Raw genomic sequence first — 21821 nt, forward strand, 5'->3', positions numbered from 1 at the left:
GATTCATATCTATCACCACACACAAAACTCAAGTCCAAATGGATCAAAGACCTCAACATAAAGCCAGCCACACTGAACCTCATAAAAGAGAAAGTAGGAAGTACACTTGAATGCATTGGCACAGGAGACCACTTCCTAAATATAACCCCAGTAGCACAGATACTGAGAGAAACAGTCAATAAATGGGACCTCCTGAAACTGAAAAGCTTCTGTAAAGCAAAGAACACAGTCAACAAGACAAAACAGCAGCCTACAGGATGGGAAAAGATCATCAACCCCACATCAGACAGAGACAGAGGACTGATCTACAAAATACACAAAGAACTCAGGAATTGGTCATCAAAAGAACAAATAACCCAATAAAAATGGAGCACAGACCTAAACAAAGAACTCTCAACAGAGGAATCAGAAATGGCTGAAAGGCACTTAAGAAAATGCTCGACATCCTTAGTCATCAGAGATATTCAAATCAAAACAACTCTGAGATTCCATCTTTCACCTATAACAATGGCCATGATCAAAAACACTGATTACAACTTATGCTGGAAAGACTGCATTGCTGGTGAAAGTACAAATTGGCACAGCCCCCTTTGGATATCAGTGTGGTGATTTCTCAGAAAATTAGGAAACAACCTTCCTCAAGACCCAGTAATACCACTTTTGGGTATATATCCAAATGACGCTCAATTGTACCACAAGGACAAGTATGTTTATAGCAGCACTGTTTGTCATAGCCAGAACCTGGAAACAACCTAAATGCCCCTCAACTGAAGAATGGATAAGGAAAATATAGTACATTTACACAATGGAGTACTACACAGCAAAAAATAATAATAATAATGACATTTTGAAATTTGCAGGCAAATGGATGGAGCTGGGAAAAAAACATACTGAGTGAGGTAACCTCATCCAGAAAGACAAATATCATATGTACTCACTCATAAGTGGCTTTTATAATTAAAGCAAAGAAAACCAGCCTACAATTCATAATCCCAGAGAACCTAGACAACAATGAGGATCCTAAGAGAGACATACATGAATCTAATCCACATGGGAAGTAGAAAAAGACAAGATCTCCTGAGTAAATTGGGACCATGGGACCATGGGAGAGGGTTGAAGGGGAGGAGAGAGTAACGGGAGCAAAGAAAAATGTATAACTCAATAAAATCAATAAAAAAGAACTAGAAAAAGAGAAAAAAAAACAAAATAAAATCTTGAGGTGAAGGGAAGAGATGCCTGCTTATTTCCCCTTGCACACCTTCTTACTCTCGCCTGCATTTGTAAACTTGTGAGCTGTTAACAGGGAGATGAGACACTAAAGGAATCTTTAAGGAAAATGCATACATGGTTTGTCATCCTGTGGACTGTTGCATGAATGCGATTGCTCGGGGTGACCATACTGTAGCTAAGCACATCCGTGGGAAGAAGACTGTGACATATATACACTGGGCATCATGATGCCATGCTCCTAGGAGTATCCAAGAGGCGAAAGACTCTAGAACAGCCAACATCAAGCTGTCTCCAGAGTCTGTATGTGTCACGTGACAGCCGCTGTGACAAAAGCTAGGATGCATAGAGTCATCAGGAGATAGAGTCCCATGGAAAATTCCACATCCAGGTGGGGGAGCTGTTTATGAACCTGAGAGTGCGGGCCACATCATGTAATAATCCAGGTCTGTGGAGGATGAGGGGCGCAGACCCAGACTTCTCAGGTTTCTTCTCTGACTGCACTTTCACAACCATCTCTGCTTCAAAGATGAAGCAGCTACAGTGAGGACGTTAAGCTGGGTCCACAGTGTTAACACAAGCAACGCTAAATCCATGCTCCAACACTGCCAGAATTCCCACCCACCAGACCTGTGACCTTGGTCAACGTTTTTCTCTCAGCTTCTATTTCTCCATCCATATAATAAGAGGTACTGGGCAAATGTGGTGAAAGTGAAGTAAAAATATAAATGCAATATAACAATCATCCGTCACTTAGTAATGGTCTAATGGTTCTAAGGAGACAGCCAGAACTTATTCAGGATAACAGGAGTCACAGCCAAGAAATTAACTCTGGTCTGAGAAATGCTATTCTCTTTCTACAGCACAAGAGAGTGAGACTTAAAAAGTCCAAAGGGAAGAAAAGGGAAGTAACTTGGGTACCAAAAAAAAATGTATGTATAAACACGGAAGGCTCACACTTGTAATTCTAGAACTAGGAAGTCTGAGGCAGGAGGTCACTGAGTTTGAGACCAGCATAAGCTCCATAATGAGAACCCTGTAAGTGAATGGAGAAGGAGATGGAGGAGGGTAAAGAGAATGAGTGGAGAGGGAGGGAGGGAGGGAGGGAGGGAGGGAGGGAGGGAGGGAGGGAGGGGATGAGAGGGGCCACTACCATTACTACCAGGAGGAGAAGGAAGAAAAGAAGGAGGGCATGAAGTAAGATAAGGAATGAGAAGAGAAGGAGAAGGAAGAGGAAGAAGAGAGGGAGAAAGAAGAGAAAGATGATGAGGAAGAGAAGAAGGAGGGTGTCAGTTATAAGGAATCTTTTGTTACCTTTGAGTTGAGCTAAAACCAGAACCTTCAGTTTGGGGCACTCATTCTCGGATGTTATATTCATTATATTTAATGGCTCCTTGATACATGGCTGCAAACTATCCCATGACATTAAGCAGCTATAGGAAAGAGCCGCAAACGAAACTTCGGAGAGAAACCTGATGAACTCCCAATCTAGCCTCCTCTGCTAGAACTATTAACACCCCGGCCACTTGTTCTCCCAGCTCTGTGTCTGAGCCAGGCCTCACAAAGGGCAAGGTGTGGAGACAGCGAGAGCAGGCCTGTGGAAACGCTTGACATCTGTGGGTCTTTTGTGAAAGGGCACGCCCCGGAGTGTGCCTGCTCTCAGGGCCACTCCCAAGGTACCCAGCAATCCCCTTAATGGACTCCACCTGCAACCACAGCTATTCATGGCCCTGTCCTCTGGTGCTTTCTTAAAACCTCTCCATCATGTTCCTTTACTTTGCAAGGCTATTTCCTACAGGTGGCCCATTAAAGTCTGCCTCCTTCTCCTCCTGATCTGCATTCTTAGAAACCCATGGTAGACTATACAAACAAATGTACCAGACGATAAAAATAATTTGAAGCCATAATTTGCCCTCTCTGCTTTTCTGGTGTTTCTATAAGTGTGATTTTCAATAGCTTTGCCTTCCTAGAAACTGAGGTCTGACAGAAGGTGAAATCAGAGGAAGGGCCAAAGCAGAAGAGGCCTAGGCGCGTGGCAGGGCAGCCATCTTGGTCTGCTCCTGGGTTGGGGAAGCAAGACAGGCTCCAGACAAAGTAAAAATGTGAGAAGGAGGCAGAAAGGTCAGAGAAGGTGAGGTGACTGATTAGACACACATTTACCCGCAGAAAACAGGGATGCTAAAAGCGACTTTAAAAACCGGGCTCTGTCAGTGATGAAGCAGAAGTAGCCAGGTGTGAGCAGCATCATGTACCATGTAACATGGCAGTCTGTCTTCCTGCTCACACTTCCAGACGGATAGCGCTGGTGTTTGTTCTCTGTCTCTCTGTCTCTCTCTGTCTCTCTCTCTGTTTTTCTGTCTCTCTGTCTGTGTGTGGTGTGTGTGTGTGTGTGTGTGTGTGTGTGCGTATGTGTGTGTATGTTTGTGGCGGGTATTGCACATTGCTTCCAGGTGTACAGACTTGTACACACACACACGTGCAGAACCCAGAGGGTTGCATCTATATCTTCCTCTGTCCTGTCGCTCGCCCTCCACCTTATTCCCTTGACATGGGGTCTCCCATTGAACTGGAAATTCACCTTTCCAGAGAGACTGGCTGGCTGGAGGGCTTCCAGGGTCAGCTTTTCTCCACCCTCCAGGGTGGGGGTTATATGCACACAGAGCTGTGTCCAGTGTTGTATGCAGGTGGTTAGGAATCCCAGCGATGTCTTCATGCTAACACAGAAGCGCTCCTGCTCACTGCCCAACCTCGGAGGTGGGCTGCTTTTATTAACAGCCTGGCAAATACTGCTAATAGTTCTTGGAAAACAAAAAGAGAATAATGTTTTCTGTCGGTTTATGATTATGTTTACCTCAGCAAAACTACATTTTTAAAAGATGTATATGCTTAGATAAGCAAAAATAAATAATTTTTGGGAAAGATATGAAATCTCCCTAACTGTGAAACCCTGAAGTCCCATCCCAGCTGAGGCGCTATTGGCAATGGATGGCTTCTGGGGGAGCAAGGGTCAGTTTTCTTCAGCCCCTAGTAGGTGGCTGTGCTCCCTGGGGATGTGCTCTCCTGCACATGTGCCCAGCACTCAGTGAACTCAGTGGGTTTAGAAGAGAGAACATGAGGTGCTCTTAAAAAGTGGTCGGGGCCTTTGACAGGTGCAGGAAGTGGGGAAAATTGGATCAAAAACTCTGGTGTGGGAAATTTTCAGATTATAAATTTAAAAGGTAGAATAAAGATGCGAGATTTGGGGTTGTCGATTTCTACCTCTGTGTAATCAGAAAGCAGTGGGACAATGGACTGTGAGACCCTTGGACTGGCTGCTTTAAGTTCTATCTGTGCATAAGTTGGGGAGGGTGACTTTTATATCATAGAAAAAGGCATACTAAGTGGCAACCTCATGTAACAGCCGCATGCTTTATACCATAATCATGTTAAATTGCTTTTTCATTTTTCCATTGTTTCTTTTTGAAGCAGAATGTCACTGTGTAACACAGGCTAGCACAAAACTCTCTAGGTAGCCCAGACAACGCTTCTGCCTTAGTCTCCCCGATTTCATGATTACATGTCTATACCAGTGTCTGGTCAAGTTACTTCTCTTATAATTTGGTTCAGAGAGGAGATGTTTCCAGAGCAAAGCTGCTCCCTGGTTTTGGTAGAAGTGCTGTCTGGACAACTTTGGCCCCAACAGTTCATGTCTCCTACAGACCTGTCAGCATGCTATTGAAAGCTAAACTTCTGAGCCGACACAGCACGGGATGTGTATGTTGAACTGTGAAATAGTGGAACACATTCTACATGAAACAGCAAGCAGTTCTTATCTGTATGCTCCTTTTCAAACAAAGTCAAATGCAAAAAGAACAGAGTTTCTTGGTGTAGCAAGCCTGGCTGTCCTGGAACTCACTCTGTAGACCAGTCTGGCCTCAAACTCACAGAGATTCACCTGCCTCTGCCTCCTGAGTGCTGGGATTAAAGGCAAGCATCACCACTGCCCGGCTCAAATGCAAAATTTTAAAGCATAAAATAGGTTCCTCCTCTATTTATTTGTGTTAGCAGGATCTTAAGAATCAGGTTTTTCCAGAAGAGAGAGACTTAGATAAGTTTTGTTTATGTAAAATAAGAATTTACTAAGTCCTAGAAACTAGTACCTTTTTCATTTGGTCCATATTGTGATCCTGAGTTAGATAATGTCCCATTTTATAAACAATAAGATATGACTTAGGGAAGGTGGGTACCTTAGCCAGGGTCACACCGACAGCAGACAGGAGCCATGTTCAGGCGAGTCTCTCTCCATAGTCTAAGTATATAACCCTTCACATGTGCGCATGTCCGCATGCCAGTGCGGAACATTCACATTGGGCATTGTTTCAAGGACATGGCTGTAGATACCTAGATAGTTCTTAACGCTGGGATTGTAGAATTAACTCCGTCCTGTTCCCTGGAGCTCCAGGTCACAGTGCTGTTGTACTGAGCTAGTTCCTTCCTTCCTGTGTCACTAGCACCTCAGAATCCAGTGCCATCCATTCATGCCCACCATTGTACATCCACGCCGTCACATCCCAATAGCTCTGTCATATCGTGGACAACCCAGAGAGGTTCCTCCATCTTCTCCAGCCCTGCTGCTGGCTTTCCTGCGTCTCACGTAGACCACTGCAGTTGGGTGGATGCAGGAGAGGAGGGCTTCAGAGCAGAACGTTCTACAAGCTTTGGGCCTTGGGCAGAAGTGGAATGAGAATGAATGCCCAGATTGCATTGCATTCCTGCCTCTTGCCCCCACTTCTTCACCTTCGTTCCCTCTGTGCATTTGACATGACTCGCGTCAGGAGGCATGGTATTTCAGAGGTGTCAGCCTATGACTTCTGCACCGGAAAGACACAGCACACCATCATTTTGGGGTGTGCTGAGGATGGGCAGCATCCCACACATACATACCTCTAAATCAACCCAATGTAACTAAGTAGCAGGGTCAGGTTAGGACATGGAAGCACATTCCCAGAATAGGCGGCTTGTCTTTCCGATCTCTGGATTTTCCCTTCATGTTCTTTCCCCTTATATCCCTGCTGTAAGCTCTCCTAACGACCTCATGCTAAGCTATCTCAGAGAGGACTCGGCTGGGAAGCTGTGTCCCATCACCACCAAGGAGGCTTCTCGTCTTAGAATCCCCAGACCACAGAAGATGTTGGCCCCCTTGGAGCACTTTCATTATTGACTTTCTGCTAAGGACAGTGTTTACAGCAAAATGCCCTGGAAAGAGAGCTCTGATATGAAGCTCGTGAATATTCCTCCCAAATATCAAGCAGAATTCTTGCCCACAATAGGTTCCAATAACTGCTTTCTGCAATGGTTGAGTTCAGGATTTAATTGAGAGAAGAATGTGTTGGCTACCATGTTGCATGGTCACTTCCCCATCAGAATCCATGTTCTTCACTGCAGTGCTGGAATAATGCCCTTGAGTGGAAGATGATGCCAACTACCTTTCCTCTTGAGAAGTCAGGAGTAGCTCAGCTGCCCTGCTTCCCGTGGCCTCCCAAAATCAGGTTCTTAGTTTCCCACTCTCCTACCCCCTGCTGTCCTGGGTCCTCTCTTAGTGACTGCATTGGTGTCATGCAGGACCTATGAGATCCTATATGCTAATACGGAGAGGACCAGGGGCAGATCACATGGATGTCAGAAGGAGGGGTAGTGACTCCATTCTTGCCTGGAGCCAGCAGGTCTAACTTGTGTTTGTCGAATAATACAAGAGAGAGTGAGCTTCACCAGCACCTGTGTTAGCGGGTACCAGCATGGACTCACATGACCACCCCACAATGAGGAATGACAGATGCCTAGTTCAATGAACTCTCTAACAGGGATAGGCACATCAGTCCAGAAACACACACACACACACACACACAGAGAGAGAGAGAGGGGGGGGGGGAGAGGAGAGGAGAGAGGAGGAGGAGGAAAGGAGAGAGGGAGGAGAGAGAGAGAGAGAGAGAGAGAGAGAGAGAGAGAGAGAGGAGGAGGAGGAGGGAGAGCTTTCTATTAAGTTGTACCTTCACCTGCATCGTTCCTTCTTTGAATGAATAGCATGATAGTTTTGCTATGTCCTAAGACTTATAAATCATGTCATAAATCTTAGAAGGCATGTAACACTGTGCTAAATTATATACAAAGTGCTTGTTAATAGGAGTTTTAGGAAATAAATGCTAACAAATGTTCACATCCGATGAAGAATTCCTAAAACCTCTGCCTATCTCTAATCTCATCTGAGTCTCTGTGGTAGACAGAGTATCAGTATTACGGCCATCTCAAAGATGAGGACGCTGCAGTCTTGAGAATTCTGGCGGCCTCCAACCCTGTCGTGGTAAAATGCGGCATCCTCAACTACAGCCTGCTTTTGTCTGTGTGTCTGCTCTTTAGTGACCTATGGAGCAGCTGGGTGGCCCTTTCCCACTTTTCTGGAGGACAAAGTCACCATCAGCATGGAATTGTCAAGACTGCCAGGTGCCAGGTCCTGTGTGCATTGGTGTTGCCGCTACGTGGAGAAGTCCCACCCTTACCCCGTGTTTGTATTCTTTTCCAAACTTTACAAAACCACAGAACCAAAGCTGGTGACTCCTAAGAAGTCATCCAGCTCTGAAAATCCAGCCTGAGGTGTGGACCACAGGACCACAAGAGCACAACCTTGTCTTTGCGAGGGTTGATTCAGATCTGTTAGCCCCATCCTTATTTCCAAGTTCTTTGCAGGGCAGCTTGAGAAGCCGTCAGATTTGTGCTCTCAGTGGGCTGTGGATTTACAGAGCACTGGCCCATCCCACCTCCAGGCAGGACACCTCTCCTGCAGCTGTCCAAACCACCCACTCATCTCCACTGAGCACTGAGCTGTTCACTGAGGGGAGACTCCTTGGAAATATCACCAGGTTTTGCCCAAGAGGTTTTTGCCCAGTTGCCCAAGCCCTGAGGATAAAAATGCCAAGTATAACGTGGAGTGAAAAACAGAGGTCAGACTAGTCCAGAAGGGTGGAGCAGGAACTGCAGCCGGAGATGAGGGGTCAGGGCATGCTGGCAGGCTACAGGCTTGAACTTTCCCTGCTGAGTTCCGGTCCTTGACAACAGTGATGGAGAGCACCCTCCATGTAAGCCAAGCAGTAAAGCAGGGGTGTTCCTGAGGCTGAGCTAATCTCAGAAGCCGGAGGTCTTAAGTACCCCCAAAAAATGTTTCCTTATGACTGTCACTTCATTTGTGTGTTTATTACAGAAGATGAGGTGGAGTCAATGGCTAGACTATCACCTAAGCAGTCACTGGCTTCGGTTCCTAAATCGGAAAGCATACAGATAAACTGCTACATATGCCAAATGCAAGTCATTTATCACTAAATGGAGCTTACTTACTTTATTGTATAAATATTCTCTCCCTCCCCCTCCTTTCCCTGCCCCCCTCTAGATTTCAATGAATCTAGAGCTCGCTGATTTAGTGATGACACCTGGCCCAGAGCCATAGGCCTAGGAACCCTTGTATCCTTGCCTAGTTGGCACTAGAATTGTAAGCATGAACCCAGGTGCTGGGTGTCTAAGCTCTCAGGGCCTTGTGCTATCACGGCAAGCAATCTGCCCACAGGACCATCACCCAGACTCTGCAATATTACTTCTAAGGCAGCTCTGAATCACACTTGTTATTGCACCCATTTTAAAGGTGAAGAAATTAAGCTTGGAGCAGTAACATGACAAAATCCACGCCATGAATTTCCCTGCCAGTAACTGGAAATCAGCGGCGCTAATATCTCCACTAAGCAAGTCCAACTGATTCCCTGTCCACTCAGCCTCTCATTGTTTCAGATCACAGCGAAGGATAACAGTGTCTGTCACTCCTCGGGTCCTAAATATCCACTCAGCTTGCTCTGTAGACTAATGTCGACCCTCTTCATTACCTAGTGGCTCTAGACACTGCCATCTGAGTCACAGAGATGCCTCTCTATGGATGAGCACATTGCAGAATCAGGCTTTCCATTGCTGTGGGAGGGCCAAGGTGGATGTTGCCAGTTGTCTGTTAGCTAAGTTGTTGTCTTTTATTTCTCCTTCTTGTCACTTCTAGCCAGGTTCTTTGCTTGTGTTAGCATTTCTTCCATTGATAAACACTAAGTGAGGCTGGAGAGAGGCTCAGAGGTTGAGGTCATATCCTGCTGCTCTTACAGAGAATCTGAGTTTAATTCCAGTGCTTCACATATGGCAGGACATAGCCGACATCACACACACACACACACACACACACACACACAATACCCACATACATCGCTGCATGGTGTTGGTGGTAACTAGGTGGTGGAAACCACACCATGCTGAGGAGCATCCAGGAATGATAGCTCGTGTTTTGATCTCCAGCATCATGAGATGGGTCTTCAATCCATGTAAAAGTGATCCCTGAAGATCTAGAGAACCAAGGGATTTTTACATCATTGTTACCAAGTACAAGATCATTGTTACAAGTGACCTGTGTCGCCCACCTGCTTCAGTTCGCTTCCTCGCTCTGGCACTTATATAACCTCCAGGAAGATGCCTAAACTCACTACAAACCAGCTTCCTTCCCTATCGATAGGAAATAATAACAGGATCAATGTCTCATTTGGGTGTCGTGAGAATCGAATGAGACAATCGTACAAGAGGCTCTGTGTATGTTCTCAAAAGGTTGTTAGTCATGCTGCTGTTGTTACCTGGTGTTGGCCAGTCTCACCAGTTCAGAGAATCTCAAAGAATAAAGTATGTTACTATGGTCTTATGCAAAGCCACTTCTAAATTTGGGGTAGAATGATGAACTTTGGACCAGACTGGCTGTGTCTGATTGGTACATGTAGCCTAAAATACACATATACTAGTTCTTTAAAAATAGGGTGATAAAAACGCTCTCAAGAACATAAATTGAGATTGTATAATTTTGGAGCCAATCCAGCAAATAGAGGAAAAATAGACAATTTGGGAACAAAATGAATTATTTGAATAATTAGCAACTTGTTCTACAGTTTTCAGAATCTTCTAAATGCTGTAAAGTACTCAGTATTTGAACCATTTGCCTATGGTCGTTCATCGTTCATTTCTCCTCTCTCAAATCAGCAGACCAGTTGAGGAGCCTTCTACTTTTCCAAGTGCAGGAAAACGTTCCTTCTTCCACAGCTCCTGGCCTCATAGTTAGCATTGTCCTTGGACAGGCTTATCCTGTTAGGCTGGCTTGAACAGCAGTCACAGCACCAGATCTGACCTTACCACAAATCTCTCACTGATGGAGAGCACACATATCACATCTCACAAGTAACCTCTGTGATTTAGAGAAAAGATTTAGGGGCAGAAAGCTTAGATTTAGGAAAGTTAGTTAGAAGGCCTCTGGGTGAGATGTAACAAGGGCTTGAGGTCGGGAAGTTGATGGGAGGCATAGCAGACACCTGTGGATGGATACACAGTGGTAATCTATGGCTTCCAAGGATGGCTTGGGTTGGAGGGCTCAGATGCTACAGGGAGAACCGGAAATGTAAGTGAAAAAAGAAACAGAAGAAAAATCATGAAATTATTTTCTTAGATTTGAAATGTCCTTGTAAGCTGCATGTAGAAAGGTCAAGCAAATACTTCTCCAGATGCACAGAGAAGCTATGCCATCTCCTAATGACAGGATTTGCCTGATACCATTATATAGCATGTTTGAAATAGATATTGCCCCTGAAGGTCAAGACCAGGGTTCTGCCAGACATTCCTATGAGGAGCAGACCAAGAAAGAGGCATGAAAAGGAAACCAAAGAAGAACTGGGGATGTGGCTCATTGGGTAGAGCACTTACCCAGAATGGGTTTAATCTCAAATACCATTAAAAACAATAAAAACATTCTGGAAGTAGAGAAGGGGAAAATATAACAGCACAGAAGCCACGGACAAGGTTGGTTAAACAAAGGAGTCCTTAGCTAGGTTCTTTCTAGACATGACTAATCTTCTTCTAGGCCTTCTCCATAGAATTTCTGCTTCAATGTCACTCTGCAGTCTGGAAAGGATGGCACACCAGCCCTGCTCATCATGGGGTCTTTGGTGTATTCATCAAGGCAAGGGGGGGTGATGTTGAATCAACGATGTCATAAAATACCAGACAACACATTCCATTTGAGGAGAACAACCAGGAGAGGATGTAAGCCTGGATACAACCTTGCAAAAATGGCAAGGGGGGGGGGGCAAGTTTGTAAAAAGTTAATTCTGGTTGTCAAATGGCACCAGACAAATACCCAGTGCGGATGACTCCTAATGATTTATGTCAATACTTTGCATTGCCTCCCATAGTTAAACAGAGCTGGTGCTTGGAGATTTCTTGCCAAAAGTTCAGTATGAAAAGAAGTTAGGAAGATTGGCTTTGGGGTGAAAAAAAACTGGCAAGCGCTACCTGAGTCAAGTGACAAGCATCAGCAAGGATGGAAAGAAGTCTTGCTGATGCTAGGTATCCTTCATAGGATATAACAACAATGGCATTTACCCTCTTGTCTTAATTAGGATTTCTATTGCTGTAAAGAAACACCACGACCATGAAGAATCTCATAAAGGGAAGCATTTAATTGGTGTTCAGCACATTATCATCATGGTAGGGTACGGTGGTGTGCAGGCAGATATGGTGATAGAGCTGAGAGTCCTATATCATGATCTGCAGACAATAGAAAGTGAACTGAACCACTGGACATGGCTTGAGACCTCAAAACTCACCTCCAGTGATATTCTCCCTCCAACAAGACCACACCTACTCTAAAAAAGCCATACCTCCTAACAGTGCCACTTCCTATGAATTTATGGGAGGCAATTATATTCAAACTACTATATTCCGCTCCCTGGCAGTCATAAGCTTGTTACAATATCATAATACAAAATGCATTTAGTCCAACTTCAAAAATCCCCATAGTCTATCTCAGTCTCAATAATGTTTTAAAGTCCAGAATTCAAAGTCTCTTCTGAGATTCATATAATCTCTTAACTGCAATCATCTACAAAATCAAAATCAAAAATTAGATCACATTCTTCCAACATATAATGGCACAGGATTTATATTACTGCTAGAAAACATAGAGAAAGCAGCATAGTGAAAAAATACTGGACCAAAACAAGACCAAAATCCAGCCGGGCAAACTCCAAACTCTCCATCTCTGTGTCTGATGTCAAAACACTCTTTGAATATCCAACTCCTTTCAGTTTTGTTGACTGCAACACACTTCTCTCTCCTGAGCTGGTTCTACTCCCTGTTAGCAGCTTTCTTGGCAGGTGTCCCATGGCTCTGGTATCTCCACTCTAGGCCTCCATTCAGGCACACCCCTGACACATACCTGGCCTCACTGGCTTTCCTTAGTTGTGAAGGCAAATTCTATAGCCCCCCTTTTCTATCCTTAACTCCAACAACCACATAACTGAAGCTTCCAAGTTCTGCTGCTACTGGGGCTGGAACATGCCCCCCTCATTCAATTATGTCTTCACTAGCTTTCTTTTTTGGTAGTTACCTATACTGCATAAGCTTGGGTGTTCTGGAACTTGCTCTGTAGACCAGGTTGGCCTCAAACTCAGAGATCTGCCAGATTCACCTCTGAAGTGCAATGACTAAAGGTGTGCACCACCACACCAGGGTCTAAGTTTTGCCTTAACTCCTTTTCACAAGTTGGAAACTAAGCTGAGTGGCATCTTGCCCTAAGGTCACCACTCCCTTTATTCCATTTCTTAATCTGTTTATCTCCTTGGACACAGGACTTAGCTCCATTCCACTTCCTGCTGCTCCTATTTTCCTCAAATTTTACATTTTGTATCTTATCTTGCTCAACTTTCTCCTTTTCATTATAAATCTTCATTTGAGTTACCACTAATAACCACATGACAGAGTCTATACTAAGCTGTTTTGAGATTTCCTCTGCCAATGGAATTATTCCAAATCTCTTCACTTTAGCCTCAGGCAGACTCTTTGTACAAGGACAGAAAGCAACCACATTCTTCACCAAAATATGACAATAACTATCTCTAAGCCACATATTAATATTCTTCACCTCTGGAACCTCTTCATCTAGTCATTCATGGCTCAAATCACCCTCAGCACAGCTGTCTTCTATGCTCCTACTAGGATGGTCCATTAAGCAGCATTAAAAGCATGCAACTGCTTTTCTAATCTCAGTTCCAAAGTCCATATTCCTTCAAGCAAAAGCATGACCAGGCCTTTCACAGCAATACCCCACTTCTGGTACTGACTTCTTTCTTAATTAGGGTTCCTGTTTCTGTGAAGAGACACCATGACCACAACAACTATTATAAAGGAAAATATTTAATTGGGCGGCTTACAGTTCAGAGGTTCAGTCCTTTATCGTCATGGTTGGACATGGCAGCATGCAGGCCAACATGGCATGCAGGCAGACACGGCATTGGAGAGGTAGCTGAGAGTTCTACATCTTGCACAGGCAACAGGAAGTGGTCTGAAACATTGATCGTGGCTTGAGCATATATGAGATCTCAAAACACGCTTCCAGGGACACGCTTCCTCCAACAAGGCCATACCTACTCCAACAAAGTCATACCTACTAAAAGTGCTACTCCCCTTTGGAGTCAGTTTATTTCAATCCACCTCACCTCTGAAGGGACTCTAGCCAGTCAGAGCATGGCAAACACGACTCTGGCAGGCCTTGCCCTTCCCCTATTCCCTTTGCCTTGTAAAAAAACATTAAATTACATTCCTAAAGCTATCTACCAAGTTCTATTCTCTTATTTGTCAACTTCACCCTCCCGAGGCTGACTACCAAGGTCCAACTATAAAAGAAGTCCAGCAATCAATACGCCCCTTTTTGCTGCCCTAATTAACATGCCCAATCAAAATTTGACATCACATTCTAACACGGGATTTTTCTCTTTTACCTTTATAAATTGCCATCTGTCTATGGGCCATGTCTGTCTCCTCTTTTTCCAGAAGCAGTACTCTTTACCCTTCAGAACAAACATCCCTTTCCCCTCTCCCTTGTTCCTTTTTCCTTCTCTCTTGGCCTCTCTTTCCTGTGTGTCACTTATTTCCTGCCCTTTGTCACTCTGGGGCAAACAAATCTCTTGACCCTCCATGGTCTCACTCTCAAAAAAAAAAAAAAATAGTTCCAGCCTTATAGCCTAATTTCAATGAAAACATCAGACAAATTTAACTTCAAGGCACCTTAGTCAGTAAACCTGATCAGTATGTCTCAAGACCGAGAGTTCAACAAGCACACACACACACACACACACACACACACACACAAAAAAAAAAAAAAAAAAAAAAAACCTGAGAAACTATTATGCCCAAGAGACATGAAAGGAGATATGACATTGAAGTATAGCACGGCATCCTGGTTACATTCCCAAGAATAAGAAGAGGCATTTGGTAGAAACTGAGGGTGCCTCAATAGTATGGCCCTCCATCAACACTGACTCATCAGAATTTTGACAAATATCTCATAACGATGTTGAGGTTTTAACTATGGAGGAGACTGGATCCGTAATACAGGAAATCTCTCAGAAGGATCTGCACAACATTTTACATATCTAAAATGGTTTTGAAATATAAAAGTTCTTTCGCTCTCACAGGTGTGTGTTCATATCAGGATTACCAAGGAACCCTAGGGAAGTAAGTCAAGTTAACCTTTGTCCACGTCAGTTTTTTTTTTTTTTCAACGAGGCAACATTGCCAGGAAATTTTTCACAAGGGGGAAAAAAGACGAAATTAGATGGCCACTTTTTACCTCTGTTCTGGAAAACTAAAAGCAATATTCCACAATCTGATAGGTAGCCAAGGTCAAGTCTAGTATTATATTAAGAATGTGTTACCTGCACAGAATGGACAGCGACGCAGAGAGCGGCTGATAAGGTGGCCTCTGACAAGTGAGCAACACACCAACTAAAAGTCATCAGCAAAGGCTGATAGCAGCTAAGGGGAAGGCAAAGCCTGAGTGAGCCCTCCAGGTTGTATTCAGATGCCAGTGAGACCACTCTTTCCTAAGGCTCAAAAGCTACCCAACCACTCAGCCCCCATTCCTCCTTGGAGAACATGAATTTATCTGATTGTTAACATAAGAATCATTTCTTTTGCAATCTCCTCCATCTTGATGTCTTTGGGAAGGGCAATGGAACACCTGAGAAATGTCCTCAGGAATGATTATGCTTAGAGATGCTGAACCAGTCCCAATCACATTTAGCTCTAGATTTTACTATGCCCATTGTCAATAAGAGATTCATATAATTAATATAATTTCCAGATAGCATTACAAATCCTTTTAATGTTCACAGACTGTTAAATCTAAAAGAATCTTATAGATTCTCAATCCTATTCAACGCCACATCCTACAGAAGGAAACAGAGATTTAAAAAGCACAAGTAGACAGAATCTGATGGATTCCGGAGAGCAAAGAAGCTGAGGAAGAAAGGGCAGGTTTGCTTTCCTGATCTGTTGGTCTAATCACCAAGGACATATTTCACTATGAAGAATATGCCGCAGAGGGTTTCTGGTGACCAGCTACCACAGACATATCTATCCATCACCTATGGTGCTTAGTATAGCACAGGAGACACACACCCAGGAGAGGTCCTGATCTCTATCCAAATGGCATGCTAGCCTGGCTATCTCCCTATGGATTCAAAGTACAGAACAGAAGCATTTACCATTAAATCTTCCTAGACTATGAAAAAGGAAGGAATGAAGAGAAGAAGGTGGGTGATTGGCTTGATTCAAAGCCATAGAGTCTCAGTCTTGCCACCAACCGCCAACCCACTTCAGGAGTTACAGGTGGCATTGACATGAACAAGTCTCCCATTTTCTTAAGGGACCAAAACCTTTGTCCAGCCCCACTTAACTTTGGTCAATCTATCCGTCATTATCAACACTGAAAGTCAAGACAAGTAAGTTTACCCAAGACATAAAAATATTAAATATATTTAAAAATATCATACACATTAAAACTGACATTGTGATGAATGCTTATAATCCCAGCACTCATGAGGCTAAGATAGGAGGATCTTAAATTCAAGCCCATAAGAGACTACATAGTGGCACTATGTCTCAAAAACACAAAACAAGAAGAAAAAATATCAAGAAGTCTAATACTGAAATCTCAGGCAGAAAGCATGCTTTTTTATAAAGTGGTTTTAAATACATTCATAAATGACCAACTTTGTTTTTCTGTCATACTTTCTGTTTCTATAAATACACAAGCACAAGAATGTCCCCTAATTAAGTTCTGGTGTGGATTGTGTTAAGTCTGTCGGGTTTGGAGGCTTCTAAAGTTCTCTGTGGTTTTGTCCTTTCATTTCAGGAAATACTTTCCCAAGTTATCCTCCCTGTGGGTTGTATTCCCGTGTTCAGGAAACTTGCTTTGTTGCCAGTGGCTGTTGCTAATGTTTCTCTTGACTGAGGAAGAAAGGTTGAGTGTCCAGCTCAAAGAAAACATCTACACACTACAGAAACAATTACAGCCAGGAGCTGTCGCCCAAGACTATTCCCAGTACTCCAGAGGCAGAGGCAAGCAAATCTCAGTGAATTGGAGGCCAGTCTGGTCTACAGGCCAGCCAGGGTGACATAGTGAGACCCTGTCATACACATTTAAAAATAAAAAGATGAAGAAGGAGGAGGAATAAGAAGGAAGAGGAAAAGAAGAAAAGGAGGAGGAGGAGGAAGTGAAAGGGAAAAAGAAAGAAAGAGAAGGAAAGAAAAACTGCAGCAATGGAAAGCTATCTGCTCTTCCACTGGAAACATTAATATCACAGCTTTCTGCTGCAGCCCACACAGCCTCAAGAGACTGGCCGTGACTATCTAGGCAGGGTTTCCAGTGACTTCTAAATCTCTATTTTGCCTACTACTAAATTTGTAAGTTCACATTTACAGATTATCAGCTTGAAGTAGATAAACCGTTACCCATAAGGATAAAATTGCGTTCACCACACTTTCTAGTGTCTCGTCAAGCTCCCCACTGAAGAGATATGTCAATAAAGGGGATGATGAAATGATTACAGAAAATTTGCCACTCGGCAAAGTACAGCTCTTCCTAACTCATCTGTTCACTTCTGCCTCTCCCTGGAACAGTACATTTTAACAACTTTTCTGATTGTTTATCAGTTCCTAGAAACTATGGGATACCCATTTTCATTACGTCTTAGCTTCAGAAGCATCCACTTATCCACATCTTTGGTCATCAACTGTTTGAAATTGTATTTTTTGGCAAATTTAGTTTTGATTGCTATGCCCCTTGTCACTCTTGCTCCATTCCCTCTTTGCTCTTTGCTGGGTAGAAAATCTTAGAAACGTCAAATGGACTGAGAGCCGAGTGGAGCTTTCAGGTTGCTGAGTCGGTGGTGCCATAGAGGGTTCTCTCACTGGAAGAGAGAACAAACTGACTTACAGCAATAGCCCTTGGGTTCAACGATCCCTACCACTCTCCAATAAAGACATTAGTTTACCAGGGCCTGGACAGAGCAGGAAGATTTCCACCCAAATTGGAGCTTGGGGAATGAACAGTCCAAGTATTAGTTTGCATTTCCAGTGTTCCTCTTGTTTATCTCCAAAAGCACAGTCTATGCAATGGGTTGAGCATGCTTCTTCCTGGCTGATTTCTCTTGGCTTATATTTAGGATGAGTAACTTTCCAGTTTGCAACAATCTGTCCTGATTTTAATTCTAAAAGTTCTGCCTCCCCAAGACAGCTTCATCCTGCACAAACCAAGAAGGGTGGTCAAAAGGAAGTGTGTTATAACTTTGTGCAATGTGTCCTCACCAGCAAGGAAACACAGGAACTTTGCTGTTGAATTCAGTACACTCTCATACACCTGATTAATCCCATCTCGTCCATCCAGGAGTCCCCAACGGCAATGAACACTCGCCTCTGGGCAGGCAGGAGGAGGACAAGGGCTGCAGGTGACTGTTAGATGCTCTCTCTCATTTACGTTCTTCATTTGGCTGAAGGAAAGGAGGCAGCAAGAGACAGGCATGTGACAAAGTAACTTGAGTTTCACAGGCAGAAGCCAAGGCCACACAAAGCCAGATTAATACTATGTTTTGAGTGAATGTATAAACTGGGAGTGAGAGTTGATGATTGGACAAATGAGCTTCTGCTGTGTTATCTCAGCATGAGAGGCATAAAAACATATTCAGGAAAAACACAGTCAAGCAAAGAGTGGGCAGGCTTGGTCTACTGCAGGACGTGTGCTTACTGAGTGTAGCTGATCATAAAAGAAGGCAACCACAATCACATCCTACTGAGAAATAGAGATGAGTTTAAAAAAACAATATAATGAACCAAGCTGAGGAGTCTAGGGATCGTCCAGCTCACACAATGAAGCCACAAAATAGCAACATTATAGCAGATGGGATAGTTAGTTCTGGTCCCACAAAGCCCCAGCACAGTCCTCCTGTCTCTGGACAGCACACCTCATACCCATCACAGCTCACAGTTGCTTGAGGCAATGCCCAAATCCATTTAAGGACAGAAAAGCTAAACAACATTTTGCCAAAGCCTTTGGATTTTCAGGCCTGTGGTTTCTATTCTGTTTCTTCATAAAGGCGCGCCTCCGTTGTCTTTATTGTTTCAATCTGTGGTAAATCCAGCAAGAGAAACTTCGAAATCCAGCCAGCAGGAGCTGGGCAAAGGCCTACCTGAGCCTGGGACTGGGGAAAGAAGGATAGGGCCTCTGGGTGAAGCAGCTTCAGTGCAGCCTGTGTGGCCCAGACCAGGGCTCTTCCTCTCCTTCTTATTGGCCTGGGAAAGGGAGGTGAGGTTCACCATGCAGGCTCTCCAACAGAATTAGTGCACTTCCATGAACCTTTGGAAAACCACTCACTTTTCACACCAGCAAGGGGTCCCGTGGCTTTTTTTTTTTCTTTGATGGAGAGGCTACTTTGCAAAAAAAAAAGAAAAAAGAAAAAGAAAAGAAACTCTTTCTGTCTCTCTGTGTGTCTCTGTGTGTTTTCTCTCTGTCTCTCTCTCTCTCTCTCTTCTTCTTCCCTCCCTTGAGCTAGAATAGCTATCTTTTGTCTTCAGCATTCAGAGCTTTGGACTGGGGAGACAACTCAGTTAAATAAGTGCTTTCTACACAAATGTGATTGGCCAGTGGCCAGGTAGGAAATATAGGCGGGTAACTAGGCAGGAAGTAGAGGCGGGATGACGAGAACAGGAGAATTCTGGGAAGAGGAAAGGCTTAGTCTGCAGTCATCACCCAGACACAGAGGAAGCAAGATGAGAATGCTTCAATGATAAAAGGTACCAAGCCACATGGCTAACACAGGCAAGAATTATGGGTAAATATAAGTTATAAGAATTAGTTAATAAGAAGCCTGAGCTAATAGGCTAACCAGTTTATAATTAATGTAAGTGTTTGTTTGGGACTAGATGACTGCAGGACCAGGCAGGGACAGAAAACCTCAATCAACATCTAACCATACCTTTCAGTTTGTTCCTGGATTCGCTTGGTTGACATACTGCATTTAATGTAACTAGAAAGGCTAGATAATGTTTCCAGAAAATTCCCATTTCTTTCTATAAATTGAAAGCATGTCTCTCAGCCCCTGTCCTCCCCTCTCCTCTGCAGTGGGTTCCATGGAGAGGGCAAGGCTAAGGTTTTGTAGGTGGTGACTTCCTCTGTCCTGGACATTCAAATTATCTCTTATGTACTTTCCAGGTTGGGTTCTGTACAGCATTTTTAAAAGGCAAAAGGGAAGGGTGTGCTACTTTAAAAAGAAGGTGAAAACCACTGTTCTTCTTTCTTCCCTTTGACCCATTTAGTCTACTGAGAGATGGAGGATTCCTTTGAATTCCCAAGCCAGCATGAGCATCTCTCTCAGCACTGAAGTGTAGCTGCAGTGTTGCTCATCACAAAGGTGAGGGCCCTCTAGCAGCCATCTATTGGAGCCTTCTACATTTGTCACAGTGTTTCTGAGATAGCTGTCCTAGGACAGTTGTCCTCGGAGGGAACACCTCAGGGTCAGGGGACTGTATCTTAAGAGAGTAGCCAAGGGCTCTAATCAGCTAAAGTGCCTGCAGTTATATGACTGCAACTTTAACCTCTGTAAGATGTAAGTCGTCTTTTCCAGACAAGCACAGGGTAAATCTGTGGTCATGAATCAAATATTGAAAATCAGATATTAAGAAACAAATCTCATCTCCAACCTAAAATTTCCATTTAATCCCTTGTATGTGTCTCTGCCAGCCCTTGTTTATATTCCTTTTACAGGGTACAGCTAGAACTGGAGGAATTTAGAATGCAGTATAACCAAGAAAAGTAGGATTAACCCAGACACCACAGCAGTATTAGAGGAGCCGAAATTATCATCACGTTATTTTTAGCAGCTCATTGAATAGAGAGAGCATTTACGGCTGCGGCACACAAACACCGAAGTCTGCTGAGCCAGCGCCAGGGAATCCACAAGCATGAAGGGAAATATGTTGTTCCTAGGCCCTGGGCAGGACGGCAGCAGGACAAACAGCACAGAATGCTACCCTTTCTGGTCCACAGAGACTGGAAAGAACAGGAAGACTGATGGAACCAATCTTTAGTAGGGACAAGGGAGGCGGAGGGACTTTTGCCTCCAGATAGAAAAGAATGTTTCTATCAGGCCAGAATTCCTATCATTAGCATTGAGAAAGTTTTGATTAGCTAAAATAAAAATCAAGTAGTATAAAACATCTGTGAAGACTCATTCTACATGGCAGATGGCTTGGATTGAAAGAGGTCTGGACTGCTGTGAAATAGCATGGCTGGGTGCGAGCAGGAGGGTGTTCAGGTGGTGACAGGAGGGCGGGTTAGCATTGGAATCAGTGGGTTGAATGGGTTCCACCAAATCAACCAAGGGCCTGGACAGAACAGAAAAGGCAGTAAGCTCTCTTACTCACTCTCTTACTCTCCTCTCTCTCTCTCTCTCTCTCTCTCTCTCTCTCTCTCTCTCTCTCTCTCCACCCTCTGTTTGTCTGTTGTTTATCTGTCTCTCTCTTTGCCCCTTTGTCTCTTTCCTTTCTCTCTGTGTGTATGTATGTGTTATCTATCTATCTATCTATCTATCTATCTATCTATCTATCTATCATCTCCCTTGACACTGCTATCAGTTGTCTTTGGCATTCAAAGGTTTGGGCTGGGACACAATTCAGCTAAATAAGTGCTTTCTGCACAAACATGAAGACAAGAACTAGGTCCATACATAGCATCCATACCCCTGTAATCCCAGCGCTGGGAAAGCAGAGACGGGAAGACACCTGGAGCCTGATGGTCAAGCAGTCTAGCAGAATAACTGAGCTCAGACTCAGGAAGAGACTCTGTCTCAAAACACAAGGTGAAGAGCATTGAAGAAGACACCCAGTGTCTTCTAATATCAACCCCCCAAACACACACACACATACACACACACAAGGAATTTCAAACATTTACTTCTCAGGTCTTCAGAACTACTCCAGTACTTTTGACAGCATCCAGCATCCACATTCCATGTCCACCCAGCTCTCAAGCCTACAAACTTGAACTAAGAGCCATACCACGAGCTCCTCTGCTGTCCAGACCAGACAGACCAGAGGACCTCTTGGATTTCATACACAGGTAAGGCAAATATGTAACCTCCTCTTACATGTCCAAATGTATTCTATTGTTT

Source organism: Chionomys nivalis, chromosome 9 (genome assembly GCF_950005125.1).
Source record: "Chionomys nivalis chromosome 9, mChiNiv1.1, whole genome shotgun sequence".
Classification (NCBI taxonomy): Eukaryota; Metazoa; Chordata; class Mammalia; order Rodentia; family Cricetidae; genus Chionomys; species Chionomys nivalis.